This window comes from Diceros bicornis, chromosome 10, assembly GCF_020826845.1.
Source record: "Diceros bicornis minor isolate mBicDic1 chromosome 10, mDicBic1.mat.cur, whole genome shotgun sequence".
Taxonomy (NCBI): Eukaryota; Metazoa; Chordata; class Mammalia; order Perissodactyla; family Rhinocerotidae; genus Diceros; species Diceros bicornis.
In genome coordinates this window covers 40795552-40807939 of record NC_080749.1, presented here as the reverse complement: position 1 = coordinate 40807939, position 12388 = coordinate 40795552, and the positions used below count along the sequence as shown (strand labels likewise).

The following is a 12388-nucleotide window of genomic DNA, read 5'->3' as shown; positions in this document are numbered from 1 at the left end:
AAGACCTTTGCCCAATGAGAGACCTATTGTCTAGAACCGCTTGTGACTAGGTGGTAAGTCTGTCTATTTCTGGTATTCGCTGTCAGGAAGCCCATGCTCTCCAATGTCAGGTGTTTAATGATAATTAAACATTCTCTGACATTCTCTTCTCTGCCTTACTCTTGGCTATTTCCTAATTGGTTGGGAACTTGGGTGGGGAGAATAGGTATTATTTACTGAAGCTATGCAACTACTCCAATACAATCTACACCGATTAGTTCTGTCAAACCTCGTAACTATCATATGAGATAAGCATTTTTTGTCATCCAATTTTCACAGATAAATGAGGACTAGCAATCCAGTAAGTGGCAGTCAAGGTCTGAACTAGGTCTGTCTGATGCCAAAGACCATGTCCTTAAATTTTCCCATTTTGTTTTTGCATAAAAGTTTAATATTAAATGATAAGAACATTCAAATTTTGGGTTGATGTTGAAAAGAAAGCTAACACAGTATTATATCTAGTATACTTATATTCTATTTGGCAGAAAAGTAAGCCAAGCTAAACTTAAATTCAGCAAATGCTGAATTTTATTTTAGGAAGAGCAAGCTGCAATCATAATAAAGAACTGTATTTACAGCTAACAGCAACACCCATGTTACTCTAAGGTCTTACACTACAATCTGAAACTACATTTCATGATTTACAAGGTCTGAGATGTAAACAGTAAAAGGAATGTTTTTGGAGATTTCTCATTAGCAACCGCAAAGCTAGCAATTTTGTGTGGAATTGTTTTGTCTGTCCTTTCTCAAAACATGTGCAAGACATCTCTTTGATGGTGAACCCATTCTGATTTGAACATCTGACTATTTTCAACATTCTGGGAACTCCTCCACACCCCACCTATCTCTGGGAAGGTTAGACTCCCTACCACCTTGGTGAAAAGAAGGGAATTGAGAACATTTGAGGTGGCAGACTGCCAACTTATGACACTTGAAGAGTGAGTTCTGCCTACCCCAGTTCCTTTATGCAAGTACATGAATGAGTTATAAAAAATTCACTAGTACTTCAATTTTTTATGCTAATGGCAGTTGTCCTAATAAGAGGAACAACAAAAGGGTGCAGTGGCCAAGAAGTTCTAGATTGGGGAGATTTAATGCATCCACTTATGTCTGTAACTCAACCCCTTCTCCATATGATCCTAGCTACTGTATTCCATAAGAATCCCTACCAAGACTCTACCAAGAAAACAATATATACAAAATACTCCCAAGCATATAATTACTTTTTTTTTTTACATAGATCTTCCTACATCTCCCACATATATTGCCTGAACTGACATTTTCCCCTTTTTTTTTTTTTTTTTTTTTTTTTTGTGAGGAGATCAGCCCTGAGCTAACATCCGCCAATCCTCCTCTTTTTTTTTTGCTGAGGAAGACGGCCCTGGGCTAACATCGGTGCCCATCTTCCTCCACTTTATATGGGACGCCGCCACAGCATGGCTTACCAAGCAGTGCGTCAGTGCGCGCCCGGGATCCGAACCAGCGAACCCCGGGCCGCCGCAGCGGAGCGCGCGCACTTAACTGCTTGCGCCACCGGGCCAGCCCCTCCCCTTTTTTTAATACAATGCTTGCCACTTCTCATTGTCTCTTTAACATTCTATCCAAAATTGCAACTGGAAAGGCAAAGAAAATAGAAGGTGAAGGAATGTAATTTGTACTCCTTATAAACTTCATTATTTATCAAACATACTTTTTTTTATAACCACCTTTGTAGCCCTTCAACACATGCCTAACAGCCAGTGTTCACTCTTTTACAGGCCCGGTGAATAATGGAAAGCCTGGAGAATCCTGGCTTGGAAAAGGCAATCAATAAGGTTAGTTTGACACTACTCTCTATTGGAGGAATTGTCTTTTCTTTGAAAGAGAATGTTGACTGATGGCAACCCAGAGGAGGCTCTAGAGAAGAGATGTAGCCTGAAAACGTGAGTTTTAGTTTGCATGGGTATAGTTTGCCTGGTTTACAAAAAGCCCTCACTGATATTCATATAACCTGGTGATGTAGGGAGGATTTTGCCTATTTTTTTAAATTGATACCTTGAGAGGTAAATGACTGACCCAAGAGCACGTAAGGGGTGATCAAGTCAGTTTCAAGTTGACTTTGAATCCAAACTCCCCTCAGTAACCTGATGGTGTAAAGGACTTCAAATTCCTAAATTTGCTACACTGCATGATGTAGAGAATTCAGGAGCATGACATTGACTTGCTTTGTCTTGCCGTGTAGAAGGATATCCAACCTGAGGTTGAGAAGTCCACATCAGAGTCCACAGGCCTTTTCTCCTGCCCGGCAGGCTTTAGTTGCCTACCTTCAATCTTTTCCTGCCAACAGCAACTCTTACCTCTCGAGTTTAAGCAGGCAGTTCTAAATAGTTGTTGGTGGTTACTGTGGTTAACAGACGCTTATGTTTCAGCTTCAAATGCCCCTTTTAATGAGGTAATTTTAGGAATATTTGTGATAAGTTACCAGACCGTAGACTTAACTGTGGGAAGTTTTGCTTCGGAAAATCTAATCAAAAGAAAGCAGAAAGAATGAACAGTGGATGCAATAGAGAAAATGGGAGCAGATTTGGAGGGGCGAATGGAAGGGATGCCAGGTCTGACTATCAAAAGCCAAATCAGAATCAATTCAAACCAGAGCTTTAAATTATAAATGGTCCCTGAAGGGCTACCCGCCAGACTGAGCCAAGATTCCTCAGGAGGAAAGGTGGAGAGGGCAGGACTTGAGTATGTCCTACAGAAGGCTGTGTATTTTAAAGAGCTTCCGTTTTCTATTTTATTGCTGACTGTGGTGGTTAAATGTCGGCAACAATCTTCCTTTTGTTTCTCCATTTCTCCATTTCTGAAACCAAAAGACACTATGACCTGGAGAGGACACAATTAACTAAAATGTGAAATTTGGCAGAAGTGAATTTCATAGCAATCTAGGTTATCCACAAATCCCAAAGACATAGCAGTCTTGATAATGCTGCAGGATTCTGTCATTAATCTATCTATTCTAACCACTAAAAATTTCGCAGAAAGATAAAAGAACTTTAATACATTGCTATGCTATTACATGGAAAGAAACATATCACAATTACCCAAAGGAAGACATGTCAATCATCCTTGTTATGTTTTAATATAAAAGCATGCCTGGTCTATATAGGAGGGCTTAAGTTTATACCTGGTTGAAGGCAAGAGGATAGCCTAAAGGAGCTTTCACGGACACTTGAAGTTTCTGGCGGGGCTCCTTACGTCCCTACAGGAACGTCTTACTCTTGCTGCTCATGGAAAGCACCAAGGAACAGATGCATTACAGTTTGTGACAAGAGAACAGCCTGTGGATTCCGCCTACTCCCTCCAGTCCATCTGGGAGGTGGGTGAGACAGGGAGCCCACAGAGAGGGAGGCTCTCCTGGGAATCCCTCAAAGTATCATGGCTATCAGTGCTTTATTTTCAGTAGATGGCACTGTGTCTATTGAGATAAGCAAAAGGAGAGTCTAGGTGGGAAATCTAATTGTTTCTAGAGAAAGCACACTGCCTGTGAGAATGCATGGTATTTTTTTGACTTAGTAACGTGATAACAGAAATACTATTCAGTATTCACGTTAGCACCCTCTTTTGAGCTCAAGGAACTTTATGATTTATTATTCTGGCTCAGATGCAGTGCTATGGTGGAGCCCAAGGCCATTCTATGAGGGATATGGTTGGGATAAGAATAAATCACCCTGAATCTTCACCCACTTTATCACCCACACACATGCTTCAGCACCTGTACTCCATCTGTGCCCTGGATTTCCACCCTGTGCACCGGATCCCCCTTTACCAGACAGGGAACTCTGACATCTTGGTTCCTGCCCAGCAAACAAGAATCCTCACACCCTCAGAGTCAAGGCAACCAGAACAGTTCTTGCACATTGGTGATCCTGTGTGGTGGATACTGTTACTTGCTCATCCACCCTTTTGCCTTTCTAATGGACATCCAATTTTGCTTTCAGGAAAGTAGACCCCAGCACCAGAAAACTAACCAAGTTTATTTTAAGTTGATTGTGGTCTTTTAAATGAGAGCAGAACCTCAAGTTTGCTTCTTAGAAAATGAACTCTAAGCATGGTATGGAGGATGGGGTAGATGAAAGGCAGCTCTGCAAGCCAAGCACTGTGCTACGCACTTAATAGAATACTCTCTTTTATTCCTTACAATAATCTTGAGATAGGTACTATGCTACCCATTTTACAGAGGAGAAAATTGAAGCTCAGAAAGTTTAAATAACCTACCTAAAATCACCCTTTCTATTGACAGAACATATGATGAGATTCTCACCATTAGAAGAGAAATCTGTTATGGGACTTCTTGGAAAGGGACATGCAAGGAGAAACCTCCCATTTCTGTCCTTTGACATTACCTTCTGAATATGACCCCTGAGACTGCAGCAGTCATCTTGAGACAATTGTAAGAGCCAACCTAAGAGAATAAGACAAAAGTCTGAGGATGACAGAGCAGAACGATGGAAAGGATCTGGGACCTTGATGATGCTGTTGAGCAGCTCAATTAACCAACCTTCAAACTTCAGATTTATGTTTCAGCCACTTTGAAATAGATCTTCTGTTACTTGTAGCCCAAAATATCCTAACTAATACAACCTAAAACCCTAGACATAGATGATTAGAAAAAGAATTAGTGCCTGAACGGAAAGCAGCTACCCATATGGTGACTGCCAAGAGAGTCAGGATACGGGAGTTCACTCATCAGGGCCTCTATATTGGATCATGCCTAATGAGACCAATCAGCTCCTTTCCGGTGGAGTCTGAATAAGATAACATTTTCTCCCGTGTCCTCAGGAACCCTCATCAATTAACCCATCTCTCTTCTGTATCTTCAATGTTTTCTGCTTATACTAGCATCTTCTTAAACATCATTTAAATTTTTCATATTAAAAACTAACATAACACCTTTGTCAAATACAGACCTTCTTATATACACCACTCTAAACAGCTTCTCTCTTTCACAATCCACTTATTAAAATCGTTGTCCCCAGTTCCTATCCTTCAAGTCACTCTTCAACCCATGGCAATTTACATCTGCAGTACCTCAACAGGACGTCGTCCCTTATAGATGTTACAAAAAAGGAATAAAATAGGTTATCTATTGCTGAGTAACAAACTGCTTCAAAACTTAGTCATTTAAAACAGCAACCACTATTATCTCTCATGAGTCTGTGGATTGACCAGGCTTGAGTGGATAATTCTGTTCTGCATGGCATTGGCTGGAGCTGTGGTCATTTGGAGGCATAACTGGACTAGAACATCCACTATGGCTCATTCACATGGCTGGCAGGTGGTGTTGGCTCTTGGTTGGGAGCTTAGCTAGAAGTCAGTCCTTCTCCTCATGGGTCCTCCATATGTGAGATTCCCACAGCATGAAAGCTAGGTTTTAAGAGGGAGAGTTTCAAGCTTGTGAAAGTAGAAGCTGCCCAGTTTCAGACGTTCAACAATCTCACTTCTGCCACATTTTATTGGTCAGTATAAGCCCAACCCATTCCAGATTCAAGGGGAGAGAAATAGATTTCATCTCTTCATGGGAGGCATAGCAAAGAATTTGCAGCTATCTTTAATATACCACTGTTATTAATGGTCTTCCTTATTGCTAAATCCATTGAAAATGATACAGTCCTTATTTTACGTGGGAACTCAGTTCTTGAAATACTTTCTTCTTTCAGCTTCCCTGACAACACACTCTTCTGGTTTTCTTGGTACTTCTAGAGTCGCTCTCACTTTCTTGTGAAGAATCTTCTTTTCCTCAAACTCAAAATATTACTATTCCTTAGGATTCCATCCTTGGTCCTCTCCTATTATCACTTTATAAACACTTATTGGACATTCTAATGACTTCTAATGGAAGTCTCAAGACTTCCATTACTATCTACATATTAATCACTCTCAAATCCTTACTCACAACTTGTATTGCTCACTTAAGTTCCAAACCTAGATATCTAATCTTTACCGAACATCTCCTATTTCCTTTTAATTATCCTACAAGCATCACAAATTCAAAATGTCTAAAATTGAGCTCATCATATTTTCTCCCAAAGCTCCTATTTCAGTGTTATCTCTCTGTGAATAGCACCCTAATTCCCTCAGTTACATGAGACAGAGAATTAATCATTTTCACTCTTTCTTTTTCTCAACTCTACATCCAGTCACCAAAGCCAGTTAATACTATCTCCTTAATATCTTTCAAATTTGTTGTCATCTACATCTCTTATCCAGTACTCTGGTACTGAATTAATTCAGATCACTATCATCTTTTACCTGATATATTTTAGCATCTTCGATCTAGTCTTCTCACCTCTAGATTGGCCTCCTCTTTAATTCATTTTCCACACTGAAGCCAGAGTAGTTTTCAATGGCAAGAATAGATTGTGTCATGCTCAATTTGGCAGCATGTATACTAAAATTGGAACAATACAGAGAAGAATAGCATGGCCCCTGTGCAAGGATGACACAAATTTGTAAAGAATTTCTTATTTTTTCTGCATAGATGGGCATACAATCTATAAAGATGTAATTTGCATGATAATAACAGCACAAATTAGGGGAGAAAGGATAGAGCCGTATAAGAGCAAAATTTTTGTATACTATTGTAATTAAATTGGTATTAATCTAAACTAGATGGTTATAAATTAAGATGTTAATTGTAATCCTCATAGCAACCACTAAGAAAATAAATCAAAAAATATAGTAAGAAAAACAATAAGGGAATTAAAATAGTACAATAGAAAATATCCTTTCAACACAAAAGAAGTCACAATGGAGGAAGGATCAAAAATAATGATAAGATATATAGGAAACAAATAGAAAAATGACAGATGTAAACATGACCTAATCAGTAATTTCATTAAATGAAAAAGCATTGACTTGAAAGACAGAGATTAGCAGAATGGATTAAAAAATAAAATCCAACTATATACTGTCTATATGAGACACACTTTAGATTCAAAGACACAAAGAAGTCGAAAGTAAAAGTATGGGAAAAGATATACTAGATAAACAATAACAAAAAGAGACCTGGAATGGCTATACTAATATCAGACAAAGTAGACTTTAAGATAAAAATTGTTGCTAGAGGCTAAGAAGGACATTTGATAATAGTAGAGTTAATCCATCAAGAAGATATAACAATTATAAACATATATACAGCTAACTACCTCAAATTCGTGAAGCAAAAACTAACAAAATTGAAGGTGAAAATAGACAAATCAACAATAATAGTTGGAGATTTCAATATCTCACTTTCAGTAATGGCTAGAACAGCCGGACAGAAAATTATCAAGCAAGTAGAAGACTTGAACAATACTATAATCCAATTAACAGAGACCTATGGAACACTCCATTCAACAACTACAGAACACATATTCTTCTCAAGTACATGTAGAACATTTGCCAGGATAGAACGTGTGTTAGGCCATAAAACAAGTGTCACTAAACTTTAAAAGACTGAAGTCATATGAAGTATGCTGTCCAACCATGGTGGAATGAATTTAGGAATTAATAACAGAAATTTGGCAAATTCACAAATACATGGAAATTAAATACAATCATAAATAATCAAAGGGTCAGAAAGGAAATTAGAAAATACTTTGAGATGAATGAAAATGAAAACACAACATACCAAACCTTATGATATGCAATGAAAATAGTGCCTAGAGGGGAATTTAGAGCTGTAATTGCCTATATTAAAAAAGAAGAAAGATCTCGAATCAATAACCTAACATTACACCTTACGGAACCTAGAAAAATAAGAGCAAACTAAATCCAAAGCAAGCAGAAGGAAGGAAATAACATAGGTTGAAGTGGAAATAAGTGAAATAGAGAATAGAAAAACCATAGAGAAAATCAACAGAACCAAAAGTTGGTTCAGTGAAAAGATCAACAAAATTGACAAATCTTTAGGTGACTAAACAAGCAAAAAAAAAGTGAGAAGACTAAAATTACTAAAATCAGCAATAAGAGAGGGGACATTACTACCAACCTTACAGAAATTAAAAAGAAAAAAAATGGTTATAAGGTGTTACGGGCAGAAAGTTTGTGCCCCCAAAATTCGTACACTGAAGTCCTATTGCTCAATGTGATGGTGTTTGGAGATGTGGCCTTTGGGAGATACCTAGGGCTAGATTAAGTCATGAAGGTGGGGATCTCATGATGAGATTAGTGACCTTAGAAGAGAATAAAGAGGTCTCTCTCTCTCTCTCCCTCTCTCACTTCTTACCCACCTACCCTCTCCACTCCAGGTGCACGCACCAAGGGAAGGACATAGTGAGAAGGCGGCTGTGTGTAAGGCAGGAAGAGAGCTCTCACCAGGAGCCAAATTGGCTGGCACCTTGATCTTGGACTTCCCAATCTCCAGAACTGTGAAAAATAAATTTCTATCATTTAAGCTACCCAGTCTGCAGTATTTTGTTATGGCAGCCTGAGCTAAGACAGATTTTGGTACTGAGAAATGGAGTACTGCCGCAACAAATACCTAAACATGTGGAAGTGGTTTTGGAACTGGGTAATGGGTAGAGGCTGAAAGAGTTTTGAGGTGCATACTAGAAATATGGACATTAAGGGAAATTCTGGTGAGGGCTCAGAAAGAAAAGAGGAGAACTGGAGAGAAAGCTTCCATCTTCTCAGAGAATACATAAATAATCATGAATAGAATGTTGGTAGACATATGGGCATTAAAGGCCATTGGTGAGGTCTCAGATGGAAATGAGAAACATATTATTGGAAACTGGAGGAAAAGTGATCCTTGTTATAAAATGGCAAAGAACTTGGCTGAACTGTGTTCGTGTTCTAGCATTTTGTAGAAGATAGAACCTACAAGTGATGAACTGGATATTTAGCTGAGGAGATTTCTAAGCAAAGTGATGAAGGAGTATCTTGGTTCCTCCTGACTGCTTATAGTAAAATGCAAGAAGAGAGAAATGAATTGAAGAAGGAATTGTTAAGCAAAAAGGAATCAGAACTTGAAAATTTGGAAAACTTTCAGCCCATCATATTTCAAGAAATTAGAAAGCATCCATTGAAGAGAACACCAAGGGTGTGGCTGGACTATCACTTGATAAAGAGTTTGTGGGATTATATGAGAAGAAACACTGACAGTTTGAACTGAAGAGAATGGAGATGAGACAAAATGAAGAAAGGCTGTGTGACTTCATGGATTCAACAAGACTGAATGATAGTGCCATTTGGCTAGAACAAGTGCTATTCTTCAAGAGGAAGATAAAATGTCCATAAGGTGATTCAGAGATCATCACGGCCACCGCCTTGGTTTCAACAGACCAGATGGCCTCTGATGGAGGCTTTGGGACTGGGACCACCAAGCAGAGCTGTGGGGCCAGGGCCACTCTGAAGAACCTTGGGGGCAGGACCCCTACCTGGTAGAGTTTTAGGGGCACAACCCCTGCCCAACAGAGCCACAGAGCAGAATCTGCACCCCAGTGGTTCAAAAGGCAGAGCATCAAACCAAAGATGATTATTCTCAAGCCTTAAGATCTGATGGAAATCACCTTTCTAGGTTTTGGACTTGCTTGGGACCTGTCATCCTTTTCTTATTTCCTATTTTTCCCTTTTGGAATGGGGACGTCTGTCTATCCTCTGCCTGTCCTATCATTGTATTTTGGAAACACATAATTTGATTTCACAGATTTACAGCTGGAGAGGAATTTTTCTTAAGATGAATCATAACTCAAGTCTCACCTATATGTGATTTAGGTATTTAAATGAGACTTTGAACTTTAGACTTTAGAGTTGATGCTAGGATGAATTAAGACTTTTCGGGTTCTTGGGGTGAAAAGAATATATTTTGCATATGAGAAGGACATGAATTTGAGGGATCCTAAGATGGAATATTATGGGCTGAATGTTTATGTCCCCCCCAAATTTACATGTTAAAGCCCTATCCTCCAGTGTGATAGTATTTGGAGATGGGGCCTTCGTGAGGTAATTAGGATTAGATTAGGTCATGAGAATGAAACTCTCGTGATAGGATTAATGGCTTTGGAAGAAGAAAAAGAGAGCAAGAAAGATCTCTTTCTCTCTCCACATGCATGCACTGAGGAAATGCCATGTGAGGACATAAGGAGAAGGCAGCTCTCTGCAGCCAGGAAGAGATCTCTCACCAGGAACCAAATCAAGCAGCACCTTGATCTTGGAGTTTCCAGCCTCCAGAACTGTGGAATAAATTTCTGCTGTTTAAACCACCCAGTCTATGGTATTTTGTTGTGGCAGCCAAGATGACTAAGACATAAGGCATACAGTGGACAATTGTAGGCCAACAAAGTTGATAACCTAGATGAAATGGACAAATTCCTAGAAACATAGAAACTACAAAAGCTGATCGATGGAAAAATAGAAAATCTGAAAAGATACATAACAAGTAAACAGCTTAAGTTTGTAATCAAAAAATCTTCCAGCAAAGAAAAGCCCAGGACTGTATAGCCTCACTGGTGAATTCTACCAAACATTTAAAGAAGAATTAATACCAATTCTGCATAAACTTGTGTGAATAACAAAAGAGGAGGAAACGCTTGCTAATTAATTATTTGAGGCCAGTATTTCCCTGATATCAAAGCAAGACAAAGACATCGCAAGAAAGAAAACTACAGATCAGTATGCTTATAAACATAGAAGCAAAACTCCTCAACCAAATACTAGCCAACTGAATCTGGCAAAATATATAAAAGGATTTTATACAATTACCAAGTGGGATTTAGTGCAGGATTGCAAGTTTGGTTCGACATATGAAAATCAATCAGTATAACATACCACATTAATAGAATAAAGGACAAAAAACCCACATGATCATCTCAATAGATGCAGAAAAAGCATTTGACAAAATCCAACATCCTTTCATGATAAAAAACACTCCACAAATTAGGAATAGAACAAACTTCCTCCATCTGATAAAGAGCATCTACAAAAACCCCACAGCTAACATCATACTTAATGATGAAAGACTGGAAGTTTACCCCCTAAGAGCAGGAACAAGACAATCACCCTCCAGGCTGATATTACTTTATAATTTTAAAGTTATATGTTGTGGTTAAAAATACTTTTTGAATGGTTGATCCAATTTTTATTCTTTAAATAAGTACATACGATGCACAGAAATGAGTTTGGAAGTCTATGCACCAAGATGCTGGCAGTGGTAAGCTTGGGATGGTGGCCATGCTGGTGATCTTTACATATATTTTGTTTGTTTGTTTGTTTTTGTTTTCTATAACAATATTATTGAGATGTAACTCATATTCCATATACTCCACCTATCTAAATGGTACAATTCAATGGTTTTTAGTATACTTATGCAAGCATCAGCACTATCCAATTACAGAACATTTTCATCACTCCAAAAAAACCTCATATATACCCATTGGAAGTCACTCCCCACCTCCTCCTCCCCCAACATTTGCCTATTCTGGACATATATCGTATAAAGATGTCATATAATATGTGACTTTTGTGTCTGGCTTCTTACATGTAGCATACTGTTTTCAAGTTCTATCCATGTTGCAGTATGTATCAGTACATTCCTTTTTATGGCTAAATAATTTTTCCACTGTTTGAACATACGACATTTGGATATCCATTCATCATTTGATGGACATTTGAGTTGTTTCTACACCTTGGCTATTATTGATAATGTTGCTATGAACATTTGTGTACAAGTTTTGGGGTAGACAGATGTTTTCATTTCTCTTGGATATACAGTAAGTATGTGTTTAACATTGTAAGAAACTGGCAAACAGTTGCCAAAGTGTTTGTACATTTTACATTCCCGTCAGTAACGTATGAAAATTCTAATTGCTCTATATCCTCACCAGCATTTGCTTTGGTTAGTCTTTTTCATTTTAACTCTTCTAATGAATGCATAATAGTATCTCCTTGTGGTGTTAATTTGCATTTCCCTGATGACTAATGATGATGTTGAGTGCCTTTTCATGTTCTTATTGGTATATCTTCTTATTTAAAGTGTCTTTTCAAGACTGTTGTCCATTTTTAAAACTGGGTTATTTTTCTTTTTGATACTGATTTGTAGTTTTTATATATTCTGAATACAAGTCCTTGTGAATATTTTCTACCAGTCTGTGGCTTGCCTTTTCATTTTCCAACACTGAGTCAGGCTCTACCATTACACTCCATACACTGGGCAACCCTTAAGCTTTATCTGTTCCCCATCCCCACTTCCTATTAAACCATCAAAACTGAAATATCAAGAACACCAGAGTTTGACACATATGCCTCAGGCAAAAGCCATCTCTAGCATTTCCTTACCTTCTAGGAATTCACTTTTGGCTTCTTAGAATCTTTACTTTCTTGGCAGCTCAATAAT

The 12388-nt window shown here is 38.3% G+C and overlaps 1 non-coding gene across 1 annotated transcript; it reads left to right on the top strand.

Annotated features, from left to right (window-relative positions):
• The first annotated feature begins 6439 nt into the window (after positions 1-6439).
• On the top strand, positions 6440-6547 carry LOC131411074 (U6 spliceosomal RNA). The gene has a single exon (XR_009221472.1). It is a non-coding gene; the product is annotated as a U6 spliceosomal RNA (small nuclear RNA).
• The last annotated feature ends 5841 nt before the right edge of the window (positions 6548-12388 follow it).